Genomic DNA, 10,603 nt, shown 5'->3' with positions numbered 1-10,603 from the left:
AAAATGAATTCAACCCAAAAATAAAAAGAAAGCAAACAAATTGTTTGGGCTTGGGCTAAGGTTTATATCAAAATGATAAGCCACGTTTCTTTCTCTTCCTTAACCTATCATTGATTTGTCATTTTCATCTCCTTCAATGCCACCATTTTTGTCTTCTTCACTACCATTATACTCAACACATGTTTGTTTTCTTTTTTTCCTCGTCTCATATTGCTTTCTTATGCATTTTCCCCTCTTTCTCATATGTTAAATGGTCTTCTTCTTTTCCTCATCTCATCTTTTTTTATTATTTTACATTGGCCGTGAGGATTCAAATGTTGTTGTTTGAGTTTATGTTTGATGTTTGAAATATCTATTTTAGCCAACTACTTTGAATTGATTTTATATTGAATTGTAGATTGGTTGCTAAGTTATTGTCGTTTAAGGCTACTACATTCGTACAATAACACAGTTTGTTCCACCAAATTCTCAGTTTAGTAACATACGATAACACCTTTTTGTAGTTCTAACCATGTCTTTTACCTTAAATTTTATTTTATTGTTAATTATTTTAACTTTTTTAAATCTCTGTGCACTTTTTTCTCTTTAAATATATTTATTAAACACTTATTTGTGGAGATAATTGTTGTTAGAATAAAAGTTTTCGGTACATTACAAATGCATTTAATTTTTGTCCAAAATTTATAACTTATTTAAGAATAAATATTGAATTGCGGCATATTTCTTTTTATATTGGTTGTTTAATGAATATTATTCTCTAATAAGATGGTTCCGATCGTTTTGCTGATTTTTATCGTTCCGACGATTTTACTGATTTTCAACGGTTACATACCATCGAATTATAATGTTTGCTAAAAAAAATTTAAGCCTATTTTCTAGTTGGTTACAATCATGACAACATTACTATAAACGAACTGATTTTTCATGTAAAGCAAAACTCTTTCAATTTGTAAAACAGAAAATATGTTGCAAGTAGAGTATTAAAATAAGTGATTTGGAGGAATGATGAGAGTGAAAGTAGAGTATTAAAATAAGTGATTTGGAGGAATGATGAGAGTGAAATATGGTTGGTTGTTTTTTGTGTGCTTTTTATTTTGTTGTTAATATAGTTGGTTTGATTTTGGAGACATTTATTAGTTGGTTTAGTTTTGTCATGAAGCTTGAACTTGATGTGCTCTATTATAAGACGGAATTGTGTTTGTTTGTGGAGTTGTATTTGTTTGTTATATTGACATGAACCAAAATATTACCTATTTGACGAGTTCTTTGTGTGGAATATAGTGATAATTGATACAGATTGAGTTTTTGATTACTTCTTCATTTCATATTTTTCATCACTTCCCTAATTTCCAAGTTTTTTTAGTGAACTAATATATTTAATTGTTGTTTTCAATCACTAGTTGAGTATTTTAATTAAAGTTTTGAACATGTGGATAATTTGTTGAACGCATAGGAGAGGATATTTAAGACCTTCTAAATATAGTTGATTGAAGGTTGTAGACATTCTACCAAGTGTTGTAGGCAAAGGAAACTTGTGTAAATATTTTATACTTTTTATTAATTAAATGTGTATGTGTGTATGTAAGTGTTTTTGTCTTGTTATAAAGTATTTTTTAATAAATTCTTTTTAAGATTGTATCCTTTTAATTTAATTTTATTTTATATTTTATACAGTTATTTTGCCGCTTTAGAACTAAGGAAACATTTTGGGTTATTAGAAAGCTATTACCTAAGTGATGTGATAGCTCTTATAACCGTAATGGCCCAAGATTTGAAGTGGATGAAATGCAACGGAACCCAATGACATTTGAAAATTCTCGGATTCAATTTGAAGGAAATGAAGAGCTTCTCCGATGGTGGTACTGCTCATGATCATGTAGGTATTTATTGTATTTTTGTCTATCATATTTTATCTACATCCTATACCCATTCTCTCTCTCTCTCTCTCTCTCTCTCTCTCTCTCTCTCTCTCTCTCTCTCTCTCTCTCTCTCTCTCTCTCTCTCTCTCTCTCTCTCTTCCACTCGCTAGTGAGATCCCTCCTCCTCTCTTTGTCAAACTCGCCGGTGAGATGTCACCAATTGGGCGTCATCTCCACCGAGCTCTCTCACGCTTCGTACTCAAATAGAGAAAAGATATTATATGTTTGTGGTGGTGAGACGTTTGATCTTCAATGATGACTATGAACACAAGCGGACTTTGGATAAAGGTCCATATGTTGTTGGTAATGGAAGGGGAAATATTACCTTGTACCCATACATTTGTACTTTCACCCTTACAAATAATCAAAATTTTCATTTTTACCCTTTTGTCTTTTATTTTTTTACACTTTTATTTTTCACCCTCAACATTTTCGAATTGTTAACTCCCACTTAATTTCCGTAGAAAACTATTATAATCATTTACGGTTTTAAAAAATTAATAAGAAAACATTGGAAAATTAACAAACAAACTAGCTTAAAAGAAAACAAAAATCATCAGTCAAGTTTTTCTATGATGTTATAAACAAGAATGCATCATGAGTTTTTCGAGACTTTAGATCTAAACTGGAATTATTTATATGATAAACCCTCCTGAAAACAAGCACAACACATGGCAACTCAACATAATTTTTAATTATGATTGAATCTATCCACATGAATGCAAATGATTCCATGACATAACTCGAGACAAAACAATCAAATGATGATAAACAAAACTTGAACCATCGAAAAAATTGTATATATGATTTCGATTTAGATCTAAAGTTTCAGTAAACTCAGGATGCATTTCGATTTATAATATCACCCGAAAACTCATAGGATCCATTTTAGTTAGTTAGTTTTTTAATTTTTTTAGCTTATCAATGTTTTATTATTAATTTTTTTTAAATCAGAAATTATTAGTATAGTTTTCTGGAAAATTCATACCCAAAATGTTAAGTGAGGAGGGTGAACTCATACTGGACGAGGAGATTGAGAATGAACACGAAACAAAAAAAAAAGTTAAATAAGAAAAAGGGTAAAAATAGAATTTATTTTTTTTAAAATTTGTTTGGGTGAAGGTACATATGTAGGGGTATAGGGTAAAATTTCCCATGGAAGGCCGGGTTTGATCTATGGAACCATAACGTTATGTGTGTTGTTGTATGGGTGAAGATTCACTCTGTTCCTTTGTAGTTGGTAAACTCTGAATTTCTTCACAAGTTCAGTGATATATTGGGCTCTTCGATATGTATCGATAATTCAACCTATTACGAAGGTAGATTTGCTCGCATCGCTTGCAAGGTAAATCTTGAAGTTTTCTTCCACTCTCCATTCAGGCTTTGGGTCGTGTGTTTGCTGTTGAATATGAGTTGTTGATTGTTTGTTTCCGGTGCCACCACTATGGCCACCGTGCTTCAGAATGCACCAAAACTGTGGTCAGGAAATGGGTTGAGGTTAAAGAGGATGTTGCTGGAAGGGCAAAGTCCGGTTCCAATCAAAATGATAAACCATATTTCTTTCTCCTTCTTAACCTACCGTTGCTTTATCATTTTCGCCTCCTTCAATGCCACCATTTTCGTCTCCTTCACTATCATTATACTCAACACATGTTATAATAAGTAGAAGTATTAGTGTTAGTTAGAAGCCATATAAAATCATTTGAGTTAGTTAGTTAGAAGCAATACAAAAAAAAACGTTTCAAGAACAAGAATTGCATCAATGGCTTCTCGTTCATCTTCAGCTCAAGAAAATCAAGCAAAGTTCATATAAAAAGGTGAGACTACGAGTATTTAATTTAGCTTATTTAATTTATAATAATCAAATACATACTATGATCCTTGGGATTCTTAGGTTGCACATTAAAGTTTTTGTCAACCATTATTTTGATTCAAGAAAAAATCAACATGGTTTCAACTCAAAAACAAGAAACAATAAGTATAGCAAAACATAAATATATAGAGAAAAAGAAGGATTCAATAAGTTTAGAGATATCATACATGTTTTGATTTCAGTGCAATTGAACCATGTTATTTTGATGGCGAGTTACAAAGTGGGGTGATGACAATTTTTTTTTACATAAGGAGGAACCATAGTCATTTTTATGTTCAATTTGGAATATTATGACATACTTATTTTTCAATTATGAACGAGTTCAATTGTCGTTTTTTTTGAATTATTTCGTTTGATTTAATGTTAAGGTAATTTTCAATTAGTGATCATTGGGACACCGTATTTATCATTTCTAAAATTTATAGATATAAACTTGAGATTATGGTGCATGTAAATTAGTTATTGATGTGAATTTGAGTAATGTTGTATCAACTTTAACTTAAATTGTTTTAACAAGACAAATGTGAGGAATCTTTAACGCCAGTCAAATAATTATGACCTAACTTTTCCAGTCATGAATTTAGTATATAAAGCAAACAACTTTATAATACAAAGTCACGTTTAAAAATCTAATGTCTTTATAATTTGTGTTTTCTAATTGTTGCCTTGAAATCAATTATTTATTAATGATGATGATGATAGAAATGATAATTTAAAACGTTTTTTTTAAAAGGTTTGAAGTTGGTAAAACAGGAACAAGGAAGACATTAAGGGAAGTAAAGATCAAGAAGGAATAAATATATATCAAAGGTGTTTGATGTAGTTGTCGAATGAGATGGTTTATTTTATTGTTGTATTTGTATCTGCAATCGACTCTAATATTCTTAGTTACCACTATTAAACTACGCAATCAATAATTCATGTATGATTATATAATTTCGTTAACTGTTTTCTAAATAATTATTTTTTCGTAGTTTGTTAAATTATTTTTTGTTACTTTATGGTTAAATCACATTATATTTATTTTCAATAAATTATACTAATATAGTTTTTTTAAAAGTTTACTTATTTATGTATACATCAATTAGATTGTTATTTAACTGGTTGTTTATGTATAATGTAATTTTTAATTAAATACTATATATCACCTACTATATTGGTTATTGAACCATATTATATATTGTATATTCTTTATCATTTCAAGGTTAAACAATTGATAATGCAATTAGAATTTATAACATTTATAAATAGTTATCGATGTGGTGTTGTTTTGAATAGGTTTGTGTTTAGAATAAAATATGAAGATAAATTATCAAACAAATGTTGTGTGGTTTTGTCTTGGTTGTTGAGGAAATTCCAAAAACAGTTTAAACAAATATTTGTATCTTTATTTTTGTTTTTATTGTTACTCCAAGTCGTTATGAAATTGGTTGCGAGGCATCTGCCGTGAAGTTAATTATTGTTGATGATGATGGAGTTGGTAATCTAAAGCAAAATATTTTTAAAAAGTTTAATCAAGTTGGTAAGATGAAAACAAAAAAGATATCAATGTAGGTTAAGATTGAGAGAGATTGAAGATATATCTAGGGTGTTTAATGTAGTTGTTATTCATCTTGATCTTGAATAAGATGATTTTTTAGTATTGTTAATGTAATGGTTGGTTTGGTTAATGTATTGAATAAGATATTAACAACTTACACATTAGTTACTAGTAATCTTTCATGTTTAAAATGGGAGCCTCTAATATGGAGCCCTTTTTATAGGGTACCCATGCTCCTTTCCAAATGATTGGCAATAGTGGGTATAATATGCACTTACTTTTCATTCATGTTACCGACCAAATTGTTAAAAGAAAAAAATGATCCATATAAAGTTTATTATTTACTGGGCAATCTTTCAATTCATTTCCAATCTATTTACGATAAGATTGATGACAGAAATTCCAAATTCTATCGTCCTTGTTTTTCCAGAGAGCAATTCATCCTACTTTCTCTTCTATTTATACTTGCTTAACATTTTTTTCTTATTAATGACTAACTTGCCTTATTTTTTCATAAAAACATAATTAATATAGTACGTGTCATCATCGTAAATAGGTAAAGTTAATTATTCAATTTATGCAAATTTGGAAATTAATCTAGGATTTTTATAAACAATTGTTTAAAGTAAAAAAAATAGTTTGAAATAAAATGACACATGAAGTTTGTAAATCTCAATGAGACGGCGACAATATAGAAGGTTAACATATATGGTTCGAGCATCCAATTGTTTATATGGTCCATGGAAATTAACTAAGTGTGTGTTCTGGTGTTTTTCTTCAAGTTAGATAAAAGATTAAGGATCAATTGGGTTGGAAGGACATGAATCCTAGATGCAAGGTGAAGCACATTTGAAGATCCAAACAATGGTGGAAGGAGAGAGAAAACTGGGGTTTTGAATTTCAACCTTTTTATTTTATGCATTTAAATATTAATACGGGTCATACTTTAACTTATTGTGCGAGTGAATGTAAACAGAAAAGTAAGTGCATATAATACCCACTATTACTATTACGGTCACTTAATAAGGATCATGAGTGGACCTTATAAAAGGGGTCCATACTAGGGGTTCCCTACATATATAAAAAATTATATATGATATTTTGTGCATCCTTTTGGTTTATTGGAATTGTAAATGTCGGCGATATATTTCTAAGCGTTTGTTAGACAATTGAGTGAAATATGCAAATATTCCTGTTCTAATTTATCAGTCAACAACAATTTTCTATTTTCCTTTCAAAAAAAAACAATTTTCTATTTTATATTTTTTAAAATTAAGATCATCTTCTCTATAGTCCTTTTGTTTATAACTTAAATGATATTGTAACACCCCGTTTTCCCAACATAAAAATTTTATAATAAAAATCAGAGTTTCTCAATCATAACGGAATGTCACATTCTTTTCTTAAAATCATAAACTGAATATCCTTCAAAATCCAACAACGTAATTATTTTAAAACTTCGCAGCGGAATAATTTAACATCTTAAATAATATTTGGCACAAGGGCCTTAACATAAAATCTCATAAAATTTTAGTTCAACAATAATTCTTGAAAACTTCTAAAATAATACGTAAGGAACAGAAAGCAACAACAAAATTCTCATCCCGTTACGTATCAGAGCACCTAAGACACACACTTGTGAGGAGTCCACTCACGGCCGCAACTAGTCTTGGTTACCTGCAAGTTACCCATACGAAGAGCAACATTTTCAAGCAGAATGGGTGAGATTTCACAAACAACAATATTAAGCATATAATTCATCAATTACATTTAACAACATAAACATCATCAACATATCATAATAATAATCATGTAAAATCATAGCATCATCATAAACAACTTCATATTCAACTTCGTAAATTAATCTTTAACAACTTGACGACTTTGACTCGACTATGCAACTTCAACTCGACTATGCAACTCTTAACATCTTAAATCATCTTGACAATGCAAATGCATGTGGTACCAATCAGGGCATCAAACCCCCAACATATTTGAGCAAAAGTTCCAGGGCATCAAGCCCCCAACATATTTGAGCAAAAGCTCCAGGGCATCAAGCCCCCAACTTTGAATGAGTATGCATGAACTCAACATCTTACATCTTAAACATCTTGAACATCATGAACATCTTATATGACTCCAATAATTTGGACGACATCTCACAACTTTACAAATTAGACCGACATTTACAACTTTATGACATTAATGGTCAACAACAGCAAAACAACAACATATGCATCAAATAACAGCTCTTATACATCATATAATCATTAAAGAATGAATCGAATCAACATGATCATCATAAGTAATACTTAAGGTGCATATTTAACAACATCACATTACTATTAATATTAATCATCTTAATTCAGGCTTTCTGGACAGCTTCTAACATCATAAATAACTTTCATTCCTACCCCAAGGTCGTCTCATGACTACATGTGCAAAAGGTTCGCAAGGCAACAATTCAAAGCAGCCTACCACTAGTTAGACTCATCACAACATAGGTTAAATACTCTTAAACACCTTAATTAAACTCATAGTACACAAGCTTTGAAGTTTGGAGACAATCCATAAGTTTTGGTTTAACTTAGAAATAGTTATGCCGAATTTTCATAAAGTTTTACTAAGACTCACTTGGAGTATTTTCATCATAACTCAAAATCTAAAAATCATTTTTGAGCCAAACCAAGACCATTAGAAAGCTAACACAACTATCTAAAACTTTCATGTTTACACCGAAGGCAAATTCAAAACGGAAAAGGGTGAAAAATGTGAATGTTTTCTAGATTGGTCTGACAGAAAATCGGCGGCCGATTTTGACAAATCAGGGGCCGATTTTTGCAGAACTAAAACTGGAAATTCATATCAAAAATTGGTGGCCGATTTTGACAATTCAGTGGCCGATTTTGGGCTTCTCAGCAGTTCAAAAATCAGTTTAACAATGCGTTTTTCACTTAAAAATCACTCTTAAATCCCAATTTTCATCAACTCAAATTCCAAAATTGATAGAAACCTCTACCTATGATTATTCTATGAACTGAACACCAACTGGACATGAATTTGATAGACTCCTATTCAACTAACAACCTATAACGACTTCAAACCATAATTCTCAAATTCTCACAAACTCAACCTACAACATGTTAAATCTAATTATCAGAATTACAGACTTAATAATACTGAATGTTAGTCTCACCCTTACCTTAGAATTACCGATTGGCAGCCTCCTCTATTGGTTCTTCTCTCCTCTTGTTCTCTTCTCTCTAAACATTGTTTTCTCCAAATCCTTGTCTTTGCATCTGTTCCTCTTTCAACCTAATATCTCCTCTATTTATAATACCAACTTCTCTTTTTAAATCTAATTAGGCCCAATAACTCTCTCCTTTCTATTTCAACCCCCAAATCTACTTATTCTAATAATTACAATTCTCTACTAAATATAGTCTAATAAATAATAAAACCACCAAATAAAATACCAGCATAATTAAATAAATCATATAATTCGACTCTATTTCAAGAAAAATAATTAAATGACAAAGAGGACGTTACAGATATCAATGACTAAGTTTCTGCCACATATCGAATCTCTTATATCAATGAAAAATTTGTATCGGTCCTTTTGAGGTAAGGATTTTGAAAAGTTTAGATTTTGAGACAGCCACATATTTTTTGTCCGTGGGTTTATATATCATTCATTATTAACAAGTTTTAGATTAAGGTTAAACCATCTAGGTTGTCTCTTTTTATGTAAGATACTCTTAAATAAAGCTATGATAACGTCGTCAATGACCTCTGATCATTTAAGGGCCGCGGTGTAGTCAGTCCAACAAAGAGAACTTTTGTGACAATTTTCTCTCTCATACTCACATTATTTTTAACTTTATCTCTCTATTGCTATGGTTTCCGTGCCAATACTATTTTTTTCTTTGTAAGTTATGGTTGTCAAATAAGTTGTCATCAAATTGGTTGTTCAAATAACACTCTTCTCCAACAAATTAAACGTGCAACAATGTAGTAACTTTTTCCCACTAATTTTTCTTTAGAACCAATAGTACGGAAAGTCTCGAAAGTGAATTTGTCTAAACTCCTGATATCAATTCAAAGAAAATATATAAATTAAGCTATTGATTATTCTGTGATGTAATTTATAACTAGAAATATTATTGAAAGAGAGAAAAGTAGAAGATTTTAGAATTTCATGTGACTTTGTCAAAAGAAAGAAAAAAATGTTTTTTTTTGAATTACTCTATTTTTATTTTTTAAAATGTATGTAATATCATAAATAAATTGAAATAATATATCTCTTTCAAGAAAAAAAATTAATTTATTTTTCTCAAATCAAATAGATCTTTTTATTTATTTTCTAAATAGAAATCGAACTCGGTACTTAAGGGATTTACACATTGCACACCAAATACTTTGTGATAGATTTCAATATAAATAAATCATACTCCATATAATTAGTTAATTACATGCCTAATCTCTAAATATTTTTTGGTAAAAACAACGATGGAAGATCACATTGAGATATAAAGACAACCTTTCTTTAACCGTTCAATTTTTTCAACAAATTAAAAAATATAAGATAGTGGGATTGACGTCTTATAATAAGTATAATGTTATAATCATTCTAAATATATTTTCAAAAAGTGGCAATTGAACTCGAAATTTCAAGTATTCAACATTTACACACACTAAGCATCAATTATCCTAGTCATTTTAAATACTAAGAGGAGTGATATTTTACCATAAAATTACAATGATAAAATACCAACCAACGCTATAAGTAGATTGATTTTGATTATGATATACATCGATGCATACATTGCAATGTCACTGTAACAAATATTCGTTTCACTTTTAATTTTAATTAACCAACAATTTGTGGTGTTTCATGAAAGAAAGTAAGAAACATACCCTATTTTCTGTTATTTTAATAATAATTTAATTTAATTATTTGTCGATACCAAACGACAAGTTATTGTAGCTTCGTTACGAAGATATAGCCAGCTGTTAAAAAAGTTTTAGGAAGAAAGAAAGAAAAACAATTGGCAAGTAAGAAGCTTTTTCACCAAGTAGGCTCAAGCTTCTTCTGCAAAGACAATCACAACTTTAGAAAGATATTTTAATTTAAAAATTAATATTTTTATTTTTGATAAATAAAGGTTAATATTTTTGTGTTGTTTTGTTTTTGCAGGCATTATCAATTCAATGAAGGTTTATAGTCATTGATGTTCCGTTGGGAACAAAATAAATAATAAAATAAATTAT

This window comes from Medicago sativa, chromosome 2, assembly GCF_051527215.1.
Source record: "Medicago sativa cultivar Bolivia chromosome 2, Bolivia_mono, whole genome shotgun sequence".
Lineage (NCBI taxonomy): Eukaryota > Viridiplantae > Streptophyta > Magnoliopsida > Fabales > Fabaceae > Medicago > Medicago sativa.
Note: the sequence above shows the minus strand (reverse complement) of the source record.